This window comes from Calliphora vicina, chromosome 2 (assembly GCF_958450345.1).
Source record: "Calliphora vicina chromosome 2, idCalVici1.1, whole genome shotgun sequence".
NCBI lineage: Eukaryota > Metazoa > Arthropoda > Insecta > Diptera > Calliphoridae > Calliphora > Calliphora vicina.
Genome location: NC_088781.1, coordinates 109140232 through 109161585, shown reverse-complemented (window position 1 = coordinate 109161585; position 21354 = coordinate 109140232).

Below are 21354 nucleotides of genomic sequence, written 5' to 3'. Positions count from 1 at the left end.
CAAATTACAGAAGTAAAGCAAAACTTTCTGCTTATGACGATTCATTGGTATAAAAAAGTTATAACGCTAATTTTGTCCAATATGTTCTGACCGATATTGTATATCCACTTTTTTAAGAATTATTAAGAACACCCTCGTAAATTAATGCAAACATAATACACATAAAAGTAAAATGAGCATTACTTTTTTTCTTTGCAATTACAAACACATTTGAACAATTGTGCAAAGAATTATAGTTAAAATTGGGTTGAAATTACATTTTGCTTTCCAAAAGAGAAGAGACACACATAAGTACTACTTAATGTATTTTGAAATGGAATGCGAATGTGAATGGAATCGAGATTGTAATATTTTATCTACTGTTACGAGTGCGTAATTTAAAAAAAATTAATGTTAGTTTTGTTTTTTTTTTTTACTTATTAATATTTGTGTTTTGATTGTAATGCTAATAAGTAGTTGTAGTGTGTTTGTGTGAACCAAGAGAAGGAGCAATTTAACGCTGCGGGCCACTTTGTCCAAACACTATAGCTGTGAAAAACAACATTGCCTCAATATGTGGCAAATGGGGGTGTTTAGCTAATTTTATTACTGCAATGAAAACGTATGGAGTTAATCACTATGTATTTGTATGCATTACATGCATTAAATAAAAATAGATGGTGCGGTTAATATGCATTTGTCCACATATAGTAATATAAATAAATAAATTTATTATTAATAGTTAGCTGAGTACAAAATAGATTCATTAAAAATACAAACATGGTTTAAAGTTCTCAAAAGGCTCTAGATTGTATAGATTGTAAAGAGTACTAAAAATATTTATTTTTATCCACCTCTTTTAACTCTTCTTGGGACCTTTTTAATTTTCAAACTCTCACAACTCCTTAATGTTGTAAGGGTTGAATACCCGAAGCGACTAAAGCTAGTTTTGAAGCGATACGAGCAATAGTTTGCATTTTATAGAGGTTTAATGACGTTTAGTACGTGAATTTGTGGAAATCGCTAAGCACTACATACTTGTGATGTAGATACAACTGAATTAACGATCAACAAACGAAATTGTAAAAAGCAACATTTCTTGTGCCTAATAAAACACAAACAAACAATCAAGAAAAATATCATACAATTTATTACAGGTCCCTTTTTACTTCTTTTATGAGTTTTTGAGATATCCTTTTAAATATATAATACAATGATGTCATTTCTTTTACACACATGTAGATGGAAGTTCAACTCTGTAATGTATCGATTTGGACTTCATTCCTTTTCTATAGTCATGAGAGAGTATCAGAGAACATTCTGGAGAACAAATTTTCACCAACTATTTTTTTCTCTAATTTTTTTTTCAACAAACAATTTGTTTCATCACATATTTTACTCACTAAAATTAAATTTTTTTTCAGCAAATATTTTTTTCTGAAGAAATTCTTTTTACCAAAAATTGTTTTTAATATTTTTCTTATATAAACAAATTTTAAATTAAAATAAATATCTTCTTGCTGCCATATTCTTGGAAAACAATATAATAATTGAAGATTATGTTTAGTTATTCAATATTTTTGTTTTGGGTCCCGTGGTCGTCAAAGGGTTAGGAGATAAGGGAAAAGTGTAACACAATCTATGTCGAATATTATGCCATCTTATTGGGTCGACTTAATGAGAATCTGAAAAACATTACCGAATTTGGTCAAGAATAATGTGGATTCTAGCTCATTCGAAATGTATTATTTGAATAAAAAAAGTACCATAAATACCCACATTTTGACGTTTTAGGGGTGAACCTTGGAAATTATCTCCAATAACTGTACCTGGTAACTGATTGTACCATGGTAGTAAACGAAAACTTTATATAAAATAGCAATTAAATATAAAAAAAAATAAGGATAACTTTTTATAGAAATAATCATCATCACCATCGGACCACAAAATATTTTTAATGTAATACTAATTTTTTTTAAAGTTTGATTTGTTTCAAAACCACATGGTTGTAACAAAAAGCTCCACAAAATATGAAAAAAGCGTAAAAAATTACATTTTTTAAAAAATGCTATTGGTAAAAATAAAAGGGTATTCAATTAATCGGGTTTCTGGTTTAATCGGTTAATCGAGCAAATAATTAATCGGGTTTAGATTTATTCGATTAATAACACTAGTTTACAAGGTTTTTGCTCATGAATTGAAACATATGGGGATTTGTGTATTTAGGTCTTCTAACTTCGGAAAAAATATTTAAAAAAATCCTGGACATCAAACTTTTGAGATATTTATTAAAAACGAAAAATATAAAAATGTACATTAAATTAGGACACAAAAATTAAAAGTAAAGTGTTTTAGTCCTCTTTTTATAATTATTTTCATTTGTCTCCCTCACGATACTCCAACAGTAGTCTCCTAGCATATTCTGATCCCAAAAACCTTGATAATTCCTCTCGAAAATCTTCAAATCTTCATGGAAACGCTCTCTATGTTCGTCACTCATGTGTCCGAGGTTTTCCGGGAAAAAATCCACATGAGAATGTAAAAAGTGAATTTTGAGGGATATATTTACACCCATCAGTTCAAAATTAAGTAATAAATTCGCAACAATATCTCTGTAATTTTGACTTTTCTTATTCCCCAAAAATTCTTGAACAACAAGTTTAAAAGAATTCCATGCTGCATGAATTGAAACATATGGGGATCGGTTAATAGACACTCAAATTTGGTATCAACCAAAATTTTTCTTATTTGAGGACCCACAAATATCCCTTCTTTTATTTTGGCCTCAGAAAGACTCGGGAACACGCTGCATAAATATTGAAATGCTGGTTTTGTCTTATCTAAAGCTTTTACGTAATTTTTTAATCTAAATAAGCATTTTGCAGTGTTTGTGTTATAGGAAAACCTCGATTTGACTGAATAATTTTTCAGCAAATAAAACAAAAATTGTCTGGGTTTATTTTACACTTTCTAGAAGACATTTTAAAATAGTTTTTACTTTAGAGTTTTGTATTTAATAGCGATTTATTAACTTTTATCTACAGAAAAGATGTACTTTTAAACAGTATTTATTTTATTCCCGTAAATTTTTTTCGGAATTTGTCAAAAGAATACAACTCTGAAAGTATCTAGTAGCTTCGCCAGAGTGTTGAGTACCCAAAAACAATGTAAATACTTAATTACTACAATTCGGTACACTACAGTATGCATTAGTAGTACTCAGGGCAGGTGAAAAATAAAAACCCATATATCTCAAAATTTTGACGTATAGGTGGGAAACAAAAAATGGTCAATTAACTAGCGTCCCTAGCTCTTCTCAAAAATATAAGTTTCATTCCATGAGCAAACAAAAATGTTTGATTTGTAAACTAGTGTAATCGGTTAATTTCAAATTATTCGATTAACCGAATAATTTCTATTTTAATTTTAAATTGAAAATACCACAACGAATTTTGTGTAAAAAAACAGCAAATAGGTAGTGTTTATAAACCGGTTAAACGAAAAACCGGTTAATATAAAATGTTGATTTTCGGTTAACCGGTTTATCCGGTTTTTATCACTCGGTTAACCGGTTTTTAAAATTTAGGTCTAAAATTAAGAAATCTCATGGTTTTGTGCATTTTTTATATTCATTGTATGCACATTACACTATGAGACAAAAAAGACTAAAGTAGAAATACCTGGAAAGTTATACTATTTTTCTGATAGGCTTTATCGATTACAATAAGAATATGTTTTTGAAATTTGCAAAACACCTCCAAAATCTTGAGTTACGGGTAAAAAATCGATTTTTCATACCTTTAAGCACTTATAAGCCATTAACTAAGCTGATTCTCAATCGATTTTAATTTTTTAAACGGACTTAAAAAGAAGAAACTGTGGTTTTTCCAATGGTATATATATTATTTAAGTATTTTGACAAAATTTGTGTGCATTTCTTCAGTAAACATATTTTTGTTTATATTTCTTCACCATTTTCCAACTTTGGAGAAGATTTTACATAGTATTTTATAAAGGAACCGTACTATTTATGCATTGATTTAAAAAATAAGTTTATTTATGCATAAAACGCAATATTGCTTTTAAAAATCCATTGGAAATTGACAAAGTTATTAAAGATTGTACTAAAACAAAATTTTTTAAAAATATAATTTCTAGGCATTTTACTCAGAAATGTTTGCTTATCACAGTTTCTTCTTTTTAAGTCCGTTTAAAAAATTAAAATCGATTGAGAATCAGCTTAGTTAATGGCTTATAAGTGCTTAAAGGTATGAAAAATCGGTTTTTTACCCGTAACTCAAGATTTTGGAGGTGTTTTGCAAATTTCAAAGACAGATTCTTGTTATACTCGACATCACCTTCCAGAAGAATTGTATCACTTTCCAGGTATTATTTTTTGTCGCATAGTGTTATTGGTCTGATTTGAAACCTAAACTGATGATTTACAATACAAACCTATTTAGATTAATATTTTTATGAATTACAGTGATTCTAAATAGTAAAGGATGATGAGTTTACATAAAAACTTTTTCAGAATATATAGCACATAATGAAACTATTAAAAATTAAATTCCGCATAATTCTAGAAGTTACGCTAAATCTTAATAATGATTCATTAAAAACTTAGTGATGATTTTACTTAACGTTAACTTGAATTTGATGTGTATACCTTCCTTAAATCAATTTGAATTCATTAATGTGTGTTTGTTCTTAAAATTTAATTTTATTAAGCATTTCGCTAGCTTAGTGTTACTTTTCAGAAATAAACGCACTGTGGTTCCAAATCAAAATCTAGGTGGACAAAATTATGAAAATCGGTATCGTCAGAATTTGGAAAAACTAAGTTTTTAGATTACCTAATCAAATCAAATCCGATCGTCGTGAATTGTCTTTTAAAATGGCAGTTATAAAACATTTTTAAGGTACCTTAAGAGACTTATAGTCTTATCTGTACTGAAATAAATAAATAAAAAAAAAATTATACCTGATTTTTGCTTTAATAACGTAATTAATATTTTATTGAGGATTTTTGAATAATAAAATTGATTTTAACCCTTTAGTGTACTTTTGATTTATTAAATTTAAAAAACAATTTTAATGATTGAGTTTACTTAACTCTGAAAAACATTAAAGTTAGCACCATTCATATCGAATGTGTTTTTCGTGATTTTAAAAGCTGAGTGTCTTTTTAACACCAAGTGCTATTAAGGGTTAATTTTAATTTTTGTGCTATTATTAGAAATACTAGACATCGTGTTATACTTTTCTTGAGTTTCATCAAAATCGGACGAAAAATGTATAAGATGTCGCTATTTTTCCTTGAGAAATTCCAAATATTGAAAAATTTGACTTTTGACCTTCTCGATTTAATGGTTGACGTTTTCCGATTTTAGTAAAACTTTCACACTATATTTAAAATATAAAATGGACTATTATATTCTGAATAGATTTTACTTAAAAATCATAACAGTAAGGAAATTCGGCTCATTCGCCAAAATATGGCCAAAAAATAGATTTTTCTCGAAAATCGCAAAATTTAAAACGCAGGTACGGAAAAACTATATGAGGTATTGACATAATTTTTGCACATTTTTATTCCCTATTATGTTGACAATAAATCCCCAAGTGCTGATCAACAAATTCTGAAATTTGTTTAACAAATTTTTGAAAAAATAGAAATTGGAGTTTTGAAACTGCCATTAAAAAAAATAATTTTTTTGGTCATACCTGCGAATAGGTTAACGATATCCGAAGAAGACAAAAACTCATATACAAGTAAATATTTATATATTTTAAGTAAAAATAAGCTCTTATTTTAATATTTCTCAAAATATGTTAATTTTGTTCCTACGTTTCTTGTTCTAGTGGCCTGAGTGGTTAATGGCCTGGCGATTTTTCAATAACTTTAACATTTTTTAACCAATTTTTGTGTTTTATATCTTATTAGAACGACAATTACGTACACATTCGATTCTTTTAAATTAAATTGCAAAAGTAATTATTTAATGGAAAAATTTTTACAAAAACTGAAAAAATTGCATTTTTTCCCTTTGTAAATGCACCACAAAACTAAATCGCAAGTCGGCACGGATTACAATCATGATAGTAAGACAAGATTTCATATTTAACTATAGTTTTATATATATAAAAAAATTTGAGGGTATGCGTTCAGAAATTCCAAAAAAACATTTTTTGGGACACTCTACTATACATGTAAATACAAACAAAGTTTCAAAGACATGTAAACTAAATATGTCAGTTGTTATACATACTCACTAATCATGTTTATTGGATGTTCAAAAAATATCTAATTATAATTTGAATTTAAAGGGAGAAATAAATACAAAACAATTTTTTAAAGTCCAAAAAAAGGAATTTCGATTAATCGGTTAATCGCCACAAATCGGAAATTTTAAATTATTCGAATAGTTAACCGTCCAAAATTAATCGGTTAACCGATTAACGGTTAATCGATTGAATACCCTAGTAACTAGACAAAAAAAGCGTCATAAAATACCAAATACAAAAGCGTCAAAATGGCAACACTGTACGTCAAGTTTGAATTTTAAATTTGTATAGCATTTCTTATATTATTAACTGATTTTGTGTCTATACCACTTAATATTTAATAAATTATCACAAAACCGAAAAAAACTGAAACTGATCGGTTTTCAATTTTTTAAAACTGAAACTGCGCTTTGAAATTCTTCGGTTTTTTGGAAACTAAATGATTTAGAAGGAATGCAATATTTTAGATATCTTTAACATAACTTAATATATAAAGTTTTTATAATAATGAAATATTTTTGCCATAATGTAGAAATTATTTACTTAATTGCCAATTTATTCTACTTTAACACTTCATTGCAAAACTGCTATAGTAAGTTTACATTTAAAGAATACTGCCATACGAAAATAAAATGGGAAACAAATTGTAAAATAAAATTTATTTATGACCATCATATGAAATGCAGAAATTTAACAACAACAATAATAACAATAACAAAAAAATATGTAAATATTTATTTTAAATATTAAATTTTTGCACTGCACCAGTGCAACAGTGTAATAATTTGAATTTATGCACGTGTGTGTGTATAAATAAATATAAACATATACAGACATACACATGTGGTTCCATGTGCAGGAAATAAGGTCTACTAGTTTTACGATCACATCTGTATACCGGAGAGACAATCCTTTTTTATTGCCAATAAAATATGCATACATATTAAGTATTTCATTTCATTTTATTCATTTTATAACTACATATGAAGCATATACGGGCACAAAAGTGTAACACTTTCTGTCTGTCTGTCTGTCTGTCTTTATGTCTACTTGCATGTCAGTCTGTCTGTCTGTCTATCTCTCTGTCTGTGTATTTTCATTTTTGTTACTGTGTGCAAATATATACTACATTCATATATTTTTTTAATGTTTGTGTCACATGTCAGCCCACTTTCTAGTGTTTCCGTTTTTATAATGTTAAGTGTAATTGAAATTGTATCTTTTTTCCCCTACCTAAACCCTTCACCCCTCTGCCCCTTCCCAACCATTTTCCTTGTGTTTACACAATATGCTGCCATCACTACTTCTATTTGCCACACGTACTAAGTAAGAATACTGTTTTATTTGAAAAAATCCTACTTACATTTTAAAAAAATTAAGAAAAAAAAACTATATATTTTTTGTATTTCTGTTATTTATTCATTCATTCTCAGTGCTCGATATAAATCACAACAGTACAAAAAAAAAACTGCTCTTGTGTATATTTTTGGAGAGGCACAAAAAAAATGTATAAAAATTCAAGAAAAATTTATAATTTTGTTACAAAGTATTTAGTATGTATCAGTAGAAACCAACCAAACTGAAAAGAACCCAACGATAACAGCAGCAGCAAGTGAAATAGTCAGTACAACTGCATACGAGTACAATTCAAACACATGCCCAAAAACATATTTTACTTTAATTTCTGGGTTACTTTTTGAAATACATACTGCTAAAAAATATAAATAAAATAAAAGAACGAGGAAAAAATGCAGAAAAATTGTGAGGTACCAAAATATTTTTAGATTGGAAGGAGTATTTGTGCAGTGATAAGAAAAATATGTTGAAAATTATAGTGCTTCTTGTACTTTTTAATGAATTTCTATTAAGGCTTAAAGTCATAATTGTAATGTTTCACAATTGCTCTGTGGATTCCCCAGTTGTTGAATTTCAAAATTTTTAGAAATTTCGATAACAATATTATTGTCACTGTAATCATTTATATGATTATGGTAAACAATAGTATGGTGAAGTTGCCAACCACATGATTATCTCAATCATTGTAGTAAATAAACATATGTTTTTGGCAATCATGTTCAATGAACATGATTCATGGGGTTCAAATGACCCTGAACTTCTAAAATCACGAAAAACACAGTAATTTTTACCCCAAGTGCTCTTAAGGGTTAATTTTCATTTTTGAGCTGTTATTGTAAATACTAAACTCCATTTTATATTTTACTTAAGTTTCATCAAAATCGGCACAAAAATATATAATATTTCGCTATATTTCCATTAAAAATTCCAAATATTGAAAAATTTGACTTTTGACCTTCACAATTTAAGGGTTAACGTTTTCCGATTTTAGGAAAACTTTCAGACTATATTTAAAATTACCTGGACTATAATATTATGAACAGATTTAACTTAAAATTAATAATAGTCGATAAAAAAATATTATTTATTTTTGTTATACCTGCCAATAGGTTAACTGTATCATATGAAGATAAAAACTCATATACAAGTAAATATGGATATATTTTAAGTAAGAATAAACTTTTGTTTTAATATTTCTCAAAATATATTAATTTTGTTCCTACATTTCTTGTTCTAGTGTCCTGAGACACGTTAATGGCCTGTCGATTTTTTAATAACTTTAACATTTTTTAACCAATTTTTGTATTTTACAGTGTAAGACAAAAATGCTCCTAGAGCTTAGTTGTGTTTCTAAATGCATTTTGATAATTATAAACGCGACGTTTTAGAATTCGCACCAAATTCTCTATCGGATTTAAATTCTGAGATTGTGGGAGTCAATCTAGCAATGTAATTTTGGCGGTTTTTAAAAAATTAAGCGTCTTTTTAGACTTATGTTTGTTGTCGTTATCTATTTTGGCGTTATCAATTTGTCCACGCCAATCATTCAGACTATCCACATCTGTTGTCTTGATAATGTCTATATACATTTCTGCATTCATATTACTACCAATTTTATGGAGTTTTCCTACACCTTTCGCAGAAAAACAACCACAAATTGCCAATATTCCACCACCATATTTCATAGTCGTCATAAAATCACGGTCTTTTAATGGCGCATTTCGTTTTTGGAAGTCATATTTTGGTCCATCAGTTCTAAAATGGTTAATTTTTGATTCATCTGTACAAATAACTTTTTCCCAATCATCAAAGGTCCATTTCTTAAAAAAATTTACAAATGTTAGTCGAAGAGACTTGTGTCTTTCAATTAAACGAGGTTTTTTAACAATCTTTATTGCATAAAAACCACATCTTTTGATTTCTCTAAGAGATGCACGTTTTGAAATCTTAATTTGGTAGCATGAAGATAGTTTTGGTTGTACCTCACGGGGACTATTTTCTTCTCCTGATGCAACTAGACGTTATACAGTGAGACCATCTTTTAACAATAGAATTGAATTCCGTCCACAAATTGGTGCTGGAAAAGCCAAATCACATATATTCGCTATGTTCTCAACAGATTAAAAGAAATATTGAATTTGGTGGATATTTTTCGATGGGAGATACCATTTTTCAGCTGCTCGGTAACAGAATTTGCAACTTCGGTGATAATCTTCTTCATATTCAATATTCCTTAAAGAATTGTAAATTGTTAACTAGTAACATGTTTTAACTGACTGTCATTAATGAAATTGATTAAAATTGTTCTTTTTCTAAATAATAATAAGAAGTTTATTTAACTTTAAAGAAAATGCGACAAAATTGTGTAATTCAGTTTTTAACTTTTTGATATCCTGGTATTTAAATGCCATTACTTGAAATTAATTTTCATATCGTGTAAAAAATATTGTCAGATTGGTAAATGTTGAGCATAAAAATTCAAATTATAGATATTTCCAAATTTATTTACACATTTGTGTCTCGTACTGTATATCTTATTAGAACGACAATTACATACACATTTTGATTATTTTAAATTAAATTGCAAAAGTAATTACTTAGTTGCAAAATTTTTACAAAAACTGAAAAAATTGCATTTTTTTCCACTTGCAAATGCACCTCAAAACTAAATCTCAAGTCGGCACGGGTTGCAATCATGATAGAAAGACAAAATTTCATATTTAACTATAGTTTTAAATATATGTATATAAAAAATAGAAGGTATGCGTTCCAAAATTAAAAAAAAAAAATTTTTGGGACACTCTAAACACCACAATTATATTGTCGTATAGACAGATGCCTTTTCAGAAATTTGATATGATCTTCATGCTAAGAAAATTATGTCATCATTAAACCAAGTAATCCTTAATGAAATACGACAAAAAGTACTTTAGCTCAGATGCAAAAGTCTGTACAGTTCTGAAATTTGCAGATGAGAGTCGACGAAAAACATCATCGGTTTAAAAACTGCAACAGGCAAGTTTTATCGCTTCTATCTTCAACTTGATAATAATGACGACAACCAATCTTATTTTAACCAGGGACCAAATAACGGTTATCCAGAAAATTTTAAATAAAATACTCTATATGTTAGAGTCAATGGTAAACTGTTATATACAAATAGATTTGTATTGACGTGCTCTTTCAGAATCTATATTAAAAACATGATCTCAACTTCACAGTTAACAGTTATTTTTCAACGTAAAAGTTCTCATGAAACTCTATAAAAATAGTTTTAAATAGCAGTCATAATAAAAACTCATTTGAGGAATTTTATTTTTCCCGTCAGAATAAAAAACACATTTGAGGAGTTTTATTTTTTCCGTCATAAAATAAAACTCTTTTCGTTTTTTTTTTTTACTTTTTTCAGTATCTTTCTTTATTGAGTCTATCTGATATTAATTTTTGTAGTAATTTATTTGTTTAAGAAAAAAAAAACAACAACAATTTGGAAAAGGAAAAGCAATCAAACAATAACAAATTAAAATGCCACTTGATTTTATTTTAATCACAATTTATTCAATTGTAATGATCTGACCAGTTTTATTTTCTGACTTTTATTTTATGACGGAAAAAATAAAACTCCTTACATGAGTTTTTTTTTCTGACGGGAAAAATAAAACTCCTCAATAGAGTTTTTTTATGACGGCTATTTAAAACTCTTTTTTTAAGAGTTTCATGCGAACTTTTAATTTTACATTGAATAATAACTGTTATAAAATAACTTTTTTCGAGTCTATCTACAACTCAATAATGATCAATCTCTACTTCTGCTTGTAATGTGACGATTTCAAATTATTTTTTATTGATCATACTGATGGCGATCGAAATGCAATCACTTAAAGAGAAGTTGCGGTTGCTATCAATAAGTCAAATAATATATAAACCCGAATATTAAAATCCGAGAGACTGATATAGATCCATCTTTTTATTTATAAACATTCGAGACTTTTATTGCCTCTTTAAACCTTAAATAGAGCTCGAATGATCCTAATCCTAAACTCAGATTTACAGTGACAATTCTTAATAGGTTAAAATCCTCGATAACTTAACAGAGAGAAACTTCGCAGAATGAAACAAATAATTCTGCATAAATGGTGAGAAATGTAGGCGAAACGATGACGCCAGAGTTCCAGCGAGGATTGAAATTGTAGCTAGGGAACCGATTTAAAAATTGGCTGCAAACCTCTTGGTCACAAATTTGTTAAAATTAGTTCACAACCTATTTTCTAATATTACATGGAATATTTTTTTCCAGCTTTAAAGTGTTAAATTCAGAAAAAATAATTTTAAATAATCACGATATGGTAATGGCCGATCGGAGATTAAAAGTGCGAGAGATTGTGAAAGCCACAGGCATCTCATGTGAGATCTTGCTTTCTGCAAGATTGGTGTCTCGTTTACTCACAATCGGGTGCAATAATGTGCAGTTTCCATTGCAAAAAGCCATAAGTTAGGCAACAATTTGCTACCTCATCCGCCCTGTTCTTGGGATATTGCCCAGAGTGACTATTTTATGTTTTCAAAACTATAGAAATGGTTAGGAGGAAACAGATTTGACTCCAACAATCAAATCATCTCACAAACAAATACTAAAAAAATCTTATTTTTTGGAAGGAATAAAAAAATTGGAGAAACGTTGCACAAAGTGTATAGAGCTCAAAGAAGTCTCTATAAACTTTGTCCAACCAAAAACCTTTTTATACCCTTCATCTTCGTGAGAAGGTTTGTAATTTCTACATTTTTCATTTCCGACCCTATAAAGTATATATATTCTGGATCCTTATAGATAGCGGAGTCAATTAAGCCATTTCCGTCTGTCTGTCTATCCGTCTGTCTGTTGAAATCAATTTTCTAAAGACCCCAGATATCTTCGGGATCCAAATCTTCAATAATTCTGTCAGACATGCTTTCGAGAATTTTGCTATTTAAAATCAGCAAAATCGGTCCACAAATGGCTGAGATATGAGGAAAAAACCAAGACAACCTCAATTTTTGATCTATTTTTGACCTATATCTGGATTACTAAGACATTAATATAGACAATATGGATATCTAATGATAGATATTTCAAAGACATTTGCAACGCCATATATAAGACCATAGTAAGTTGGTCCTACAAAGGGTCAAAATCGGAAAAAATATTAAATTAAAATTTTATTTACCTAAAAATATTTAAAATTTTGAAGTATAATTTGGTGAAGGGTATATAAGATTCGGCACAGCCGAATATAGCACTCTTACTTGTTTTCGTTAAAAAAGTCAAGGACATATTGAGCGTCTTTGCAATATGTTAGAAATTTTGTACTTTAATTTGGATTAAAAATAAAATATCAATAAATAATTGATTTTAGTTAAAGCAAGAAAACTATCGCGTTATCATTAAATATTGTTACCACAAATATAAGAAATAAAAGTGTTTGTCCAAAATATGAATTATGTAATAAAATCGAATTTCGTTCCAATTTTTAAATGTGAAATTTTCTGTAAATAATCCAAAATTTCATAGAAAATATAAAAAATAATTAGTTAGATCATTGCAAAAAGTGATAATGATAATATGAAATAATATCGCGATTCTATCAAAATCTGAGGGAAGAATGTTTAGTAAATATTTTAGAGATGATAATATAGAATTTCCATAAAATATTTAGTTCGGAACCAAATATTAATTTAGCAAATTAAAAAGAAATAAAATCTTTACAATATTCATGTTCTCATGCCCTTGTTATCGTATTTTGTTATAATCCTAATTCTATATAGTCTGTAGTGGATAGACAGTTTTGAATATAAATTTTGAATAACTTCATGAATGGACGAATTAGAAATTATCATTGCGAATGATTGATATTAAATAATGTATGAAATCAATAATACTCATACGCAATTCAAAACGATAAAATCAGTTAGAGTGGTGTATTCGGCTGTACCGAATCTTGTCTTCACCATAGATAAGATAAATTTTAAAAAAAAGTTTGTTAGAAAAATATTTTGGTAAAGAAAATTTAAAACAAGAAATGGTAAAAAAATCGTTAGTTTTAGAAATTCAATAAACATGTAATATGCAATAAAATCTTTATTTATTAACAAAACTCAATTAAATTTTCAACTTTTTTTTTAATTTCTAATTCTAAAAAACAAGTGTAAAAAAAATTGTCAAAAAGTCAAAGGGATTCCCGAAATTTCTAAAAATTGTAGTGGAAATCCCAAAAAATTGTATTTTTTTAAAATTTTGATCATAGTGTCTACATTTCCTTCGGGGTTGGGAAAATACTTTAAGAATAAATCAAGGTTCCAAAGCTACTTTCCGTTTTCTGATCCCAGCTTTGGGGGTTTAGAACATGTGGCTCAAATTTGAAATTTTTATTAAAAATTTCGAAGAGTGTAGGGCAACATATTCGAAAAATAGGATATGTTTTTTATATCAAAATGTTCTCCGTAAAGATAATATACAGAAAAATATAAAGTTGTTAGATGTTCTTAAAGAAAAATCTAGTATTTTTGGAAATTTTAAATTGAAAATCGTTTAATTTTTCGATCCAAAATTGATATTGCTCTGAAATCTTTTGTATATAATATACAAAAGTTAATTTCGTTGTCTATTTTACCAAAAAAAATCGAGTCCATTCGGACCAAAAGAACGCCGTATATTTTTAAAAAAGCGGACCAAGTTATGGTAGAATTTATAGATTTTAATTTTAAAATGCCTATAACTTGGAAATTATAAGGGATAAATAGCACATGCAAGCATGTTTTTTCAAGACCTAGCCGAGCACTTTCCAATGCAATGGTGAGCAAAAAAAAGAAACGTGTTTAAAAATTTTACAAGTCGTAGTACCCTACATAGCGCCGCCCCTGGAGCATTTGTGGGGTCCATTTTAATACGCGATAAAAACAGTTTTTTGACTCTCTTGAAAAGTTGTGTTTTTTAAGATAGAGGGTTTTGAATATAGTCCCTCGATATGTTCTTAAAGAAAGTTTTTTTTTAACAAAAAAGAGTTAGGCTCAAAAACACAGCAAAAATCTATTATTTTTTGAATTTTTATATTGAAAATCGTTTATTTTTTAATCCATAATTGATACTGTTTTGAAATCTTTCCTGTTTAACAATGTTAAATGTCGATGGTATACTACTTTCAGTCTCCATAGCGCCGATCCTGCAGAATTTGATCCATTTTTATAACTTAAACTGGAATACTCCTTGGCTATGTTCACTTCAAATTTTATCATGATCGGACTACTGTTTAGAAATGCCATGTTTTATTTCTGCCCCACTGTGGAGCGATTTGAGGGCATTTTAATCTTATGTGGAGGTGATGTGAACTGGCCGTCTTGCGATTTGTACCCCGTTAGACTTTTTCTGTAGCTTTTGTTAAGTTGCAGGTCCATGCTAATTAGTCACAAACCGCTCCATCGCTCCAATTCAGGTTAATTTAAGCGGCAGTGTCATGGAAAATTCGGACGTTTGCACGATGTTAAATTTCATACATAATGGCATCGTTAGGCCTTTCAAATAAATATAAAATGTTGATGATGTCTCACAAATACTTTGTTTTATTTAGATTTAATGATAGAAAGCGCTTAATGAAAGCTCTTTATAAGAAATTTTGTATTCGACTTCTTACCACAAATAAAACAGTAAGTTAATGTTATGGAAAAATTTGAGTTTATCATTAATACTTTTTAGTATAATTGTTTGACCTTTAACTGTAATTAAAATACATTAATACTCTGATGCTGAAAACAACAAAAAGTTGCGTGTATTAAAAAATTCCAACAAAATAATTTGTTTTCATTTAAACCTGCAATTAATGATAGTTTTACATGTAAAATGAACATTCATTTATAAACTCGTTTAATAAGAAATCTTAGTAATTACCATGAACTGTCTTATTCCGGGTATGATGTGTTTATGTATAAATGACCAATCTTATAATAATCCTCTGGCCAATGTCCTTGGACATTGAAATGGCAGATTTTATGAGCACGTTTTCTTCGTTAGAAAATAACAAAACAATAAATCAATCAATACTTCCGTGTAAAATACATTATATAGACGCACACACACTTAAACTTACACAGAGAGGTACTCAAATTATGTATGAAAGTGTTTAGAGTAGAGCAAAAAGCAAACGGAAACGGAAATAATGTTGCAATCGTAGTGGTAAGTAATGGTGGAGGTAATATAACATTTATATTGATATTTGGGTGGATAATAGGAATGCGGTTGTAGCTTGTTGTATTCATATTTTATTGTTGTTGGGATCCGGTTTCAACATGGTTTTTACCAAGCATATTTAACACACATTCAAATACAGCTTACTACACTCAAGTATTATCATGACTTTCTGTAGTATTTTATATACATTTTTCTGTTTTTTTGTTTGTATTATATATGAGTTTTTGTAATTGATATGTGTAAGAGTGTTTTTCTTTTTGTTCTGTATTTATGATTTTTTCTTTTAGCCAGTAATTGCTGAGCACTGTTTTTCCCCAGCATTCCTTTTTAAAATTAATTTTGTTTATGTTGTTTTGCCCTTCAACATATTCTTGCATTTCATTTCGACAATCAGTGTTTTTTGTGCTGCTTTGTAATTCTGTTGTTTTTGTGAGTAAAATGCATATTTAATGATTTCAAAAGCCGTTTGTATTTTAAAATTTTAATTACATTTCTTGTAATAATGATACAACAATACATTGATGTTAAATTTTTTGTTGCAAAGGGCTTCATTTTGGAAAACAAAGTAGGGGGGTTTAGCTTAAAGTTTTTGAATGTACTTTTAATGAAGGAGAATAATGTGACAATACGATGACAGTTGATAAAAATTTTATATTTTTAACGCTGAGAGTATAGTAGAAGATTAAAAATTTAATGATTTATATAGAAATAATTATTTAAAAGGAATTTAGAAACTAAGATAAGACAATAATTAATTCACTTGGATTTTGTACAACTTTAAATTTTTTATTTTTTGAACGCAGTTTTTGTTTTTAATAATTTGTAAGTCATTTTGAAGGGTACGTATCTGTCATTTATTCTCACTTAGTTATTGGAGACTGTAGTCAAAACAAGTAAGAGAGCTATATTCGGCTGTGCCGAATCTTATATACCCTTCACCAAATTATACTTCAAAATAAAAATTTTAAATATTTTTAGGTAAACAAAATTTATTATTTTTTCTAAAGTTTTTTTTTCATTTTTTAGAAAAAAAAAATTTAGAATTGTTTTTTTAATTTTTTTTTTAAATTTTAAAAATTTGTTTTTGTTTTTTCAATATTTTTTTTAATATTTAGTGAAAATAAACTTTTGGTAAAAAAAAAAATAATTTTTTAAAAAATATTGAAATATCTATCATTATATATCCATATTGTCTATATTAATGAATTAGTAATCCAGATATACAGTGAGCCTCAAAAGTGAGTATACACCAACAAATATTTAATTTTTTTTAGATAATGAAATTCTAAAATTTATTCATCGATTAAAATTTTAATGTTTCGGTTTGTTGGAGTTTGAGTTGAATAATAGATTTGAAAAAAATGATCCTAAAAAAATTTAAAAATTCACTTTTGAGGCTGTGTGTAGGTCAAAAATAGGTCAAAAATCAAGGTTATCCTGATTTTTTCCTTATACCTCAGCCATTTGTGGACCGATTTAATCGATTTTAAATAGCAACCGAGACGGAAAAATTCCGGAGATATTGATGTATGAGTCGTGTATGTAAGTTATTTGGGGCTTCGGAAAGTTGATTTCAACAGACAGACGGACATACAGGCCGATGGACATGGCTTAATCGACTCCGCTATATATAAGGATCCTGAATATATATATTCTTTATAGGGTTGAGAAATTATATTGTGGAAATTACAAATGGAATGACTAACTTATATATACCCTTCTTACGAAGGTGAAGAATATAAAAACAAAGTTGGTTTTTGCTTCGAATTTTGTACCAACAAAGCGTCATATGCGGGAAGTTTAGCTTTACTTCTTTAATTTGGAAAAAAGTTCAGCTGAAGCACACCGATTGTTCACCAAGTCTTATGGTGTATGTGTTTTTTTCGGTTTCAACATGCGAGAGATGGTTTGTGCAGTTCAGAATTGGTGATTTTGACACGGAAGACAAAGATCGCACGGGCCTGACAAAAATGTTTGAAGACCAAGAATTTGAGGTATTACTCCATGAAGATTGTTGTAAAACTCAATAACAGCTTGCAAAAAGTTTTTGCGAACAACAGGATTCATCCAAAGTAGGGAAATTTAGTACCATATGAATTGAAGCCGACATTGAAATACGATTCTGCATGTCCGAAATGCTGCTTGAATGCAATGAAAGAAAATCATTTTTGTACCAAATCATTGCAAAAACGGCAGCCGAATCAGGAAGAACTCCCGACTTATACAGGATAAGGAAAAAGCTCGCTAATAAAAATCCTAATTCCTCAAAACCGTTACTAAATAACAATGGAGACGTTATAACCTCAAAAAACAGCCAGCTTGATATCTGGGTACACATACCCCAACCATAATGTAACTGCACTAGGCACATCGAAAATGACGACATACTTACGACCTCCCCCACTATAACCGAAATAGCAAACGCTATTTGCGCCCATAAGTACCACAGCGCTCCAGAATCTGACAACAACAACCCAGAGCTGCTAAAAGCAGACCCTCAAACAAGTGCTTTCCTGATTCAGAATGTGGTGCAAAGACTCTGGGATGATAATGAACTTTCCGACGAACTGAAAGAGGGTCTGGTCATCAACATTCCTATGAAAGGTGGTCTCACGGAGTACAAAAACTGGAGGGGGATCACACTCCTAAGCTTGATAAGTAAGGTGATCGCAAATATAATCAACATGAGACTTGCTAACTCCCTCGACAAAGAGTATCGTTGCGAACTGGTTGGATTCAGAGCTCAAAAAACATGTGTAGACCACATAAACTGTCTACGCATAATAATTAAGCAATCAGTAGAATGGAGGTTTCCTCTATACCCTAAAAAACGTTCGACACATTTGTCCACATTTTAAAGCACTCACATGCAAAGGCGTATCTAGGAAAATAATGGGGATTATCCAAGGAGCTATACAGGAACGCAAGTTATCGTATACTTCACCTGAACTCAGTTAGCGATAAGCTTTCTGTTAAAGATGGTTTACGACAAGGCTGCATCTTGTCGCTGTTACTCTTCAACATAGCGCTGGACATTGTCATGAGAAATGCAACAAACAACAACAGAGGCATAACATTGGGTTTATGAGGCCGCTTATAAACCCCATATTCCTTCTAACACACAGCCACTCTGACATGGTGCAAAGCCTTCAAATGGTAGAGACAGAAGCTGCAAAAGCAGGACAAAAAGTAAACATAAATAAGACGAAGGTAATGCGAATAAATGTAATAACCAACCAGCCTTTCCCTATCCAAGACATCCAACTATAGGACGTGCATCACTTTTGCTACTTGGATAGCATCAAAACATCGACTGGAAGCCCTTCTGATGACGTCTCAAATCGCACCATGAGAGTTCGGTAAGCTTTCGGCCAACTAAGTACAGTCTGGAAATCACCATCAATCTCCGCTTAGATAACAATGTTCAATTCGTGTGTTAAGTCAGTGCTCCTTTATGGCTGTGAAACGTGGAATATGGCTACTAGGGAAGTGAAAGTGTTCACTTCCCTAGTAGCAATATAGCAAGTTTTCACCAACAAATGCCTAAGAAGAATATTAAAAATCTACTGGCCCAACAGTATATCAAACACATACCTCTGGACAGTCACACATCAAAGCCAAATACATTCCGAAGTTTTGAGAAGGAAATGACGATGGATTGGCTACGCATTACAAAGACCACCCGGACATGTTTCGCAAGCAGGAAAAAGCTGGAATGAAATCAAGAACCTAGCATCAAATCTATCTATGACGCTAAGGTAATGCTCTTTATTGGACCAAAAGAGTCTTCTCTATTATGAGCTGCTGAAATCTGACCATACCATCACAGGAAACCCTTACAGAAGGCAACTGATTTGTTTGAAAAGTGCATTGGCCGCAAAACGCCAAGAATATGCGGCTAGACATGAAAACGTAAAATTACAATGTGCCCTGCCTGACTACTATTTTTTCGATCGATGTAGAACGCTTGACTTTAGAACAAAGTATCCAATATTGGCTTGATTCGTTCTTGGACTCAAAAAATGAGCAGTTCTTTTGGCTAGGAATATGTTACCTGAAAGGTGGAAAAAGGGCATAGCTAACAATGGCCAATAATTTGAATACATTTATATTATTACGTTTTTACTTTTTAAAAACGGGGTTTTATTTCTTTTAAATAAACCGGATACTTTTGATTGCAAACAAGAGCATTATTTATTTAAATTTATACAACAACAGTTTTAAATAGTCACTCAGTATTTTTATGCATGTTTATAAATTTGCAGAAATACACAAAATACAAACACTTTATAAGTATACACTGATAATAATAATGTCTTTACTTAACGATGCTTGAAATTAAACTCATTGACGACTGCAACCTCTGCCACTATTTGTACACACGCCATCTTTCTTGAACCTTCTACAATGATCTTAACGGACTATACTACTATATTCGAATTCTAGAGCTTTCGAAGTTAATGTTCGCAGTGTTACCATGCTTTCAAACAATGCTAACAACCTCATGATACCAACATTGTTGATAAGTAGAAGCTTTTACTGATGGAAATGTTTATAAACACGATGAATGTTGCTGGCACCGTTGCTACCGACCATTAAATTCAAATCGCTAGTGCAAATTCGTAACAATATTCTACAAATGTTTCGAAATAAAAGCTAAACATTTGATAAATAATAAATCAAAACAAACCAAAATTGATGTGCTGAATTGTTTTTATGTTTAGGTTTTAACAGTTATATCTTGGGTTTAATTGGCCAATCATGATCACTTAAACCAAGATCGTTAAATTAAGCAACTTAAGCTTACAGTAGTTTAAGCTATGTTTGAACAATGAATCCCGGCAAAAACTGTGTAATGATTTGTGTTTACTTAAAAACTTGCTTTTCAATATCTACATCATACCGTCTGCATTACTGAGAAGTAGTTTATAACCTGATATATAGTAAATTTTTTAACAAATTCATAATTAATTCATTCATACTTTGATTAGATTTTCATTAATTAAAATTTTTTACGATCTATTTCTTTTTTTAATCCCTTAAAAAAATAAATGAATACAATTTGTAATAAAAATAATGTGCTAAAATGCCAATGTATAAGTGATGAAGAGTAAACATATTAGCATTTTAACTCATTACTTTGCAATCTAATTTTTTGTTGGGATGTTTATTAGCTTTATCCCAAAAACTAGCTCTTAGTCGTCCTGTATTTAACAAAACGTTTATAAATATTTCAAATCAACAATTTTTCACATACAATAAAGAAACTAGTTACTGGTGCCTTAATAGTTTTGTATCAAACAAATATTAAATTTTACAAGAGTTTAAGCCCAAAAGAAAAAAAAAATTAACATCATTGTGCAAACTTTAAGGTCTACTTTAAATGCCTTTCAATTCCTTGTTCTTCTCTGCTAAAATATTTCCAAAACTTTGTTAATTCTTAGAAACTATTTTAAACAGAATACAGAATAAAATTATGGCAAAAAGAGTAAAAAAGGATTTAATACCGATTT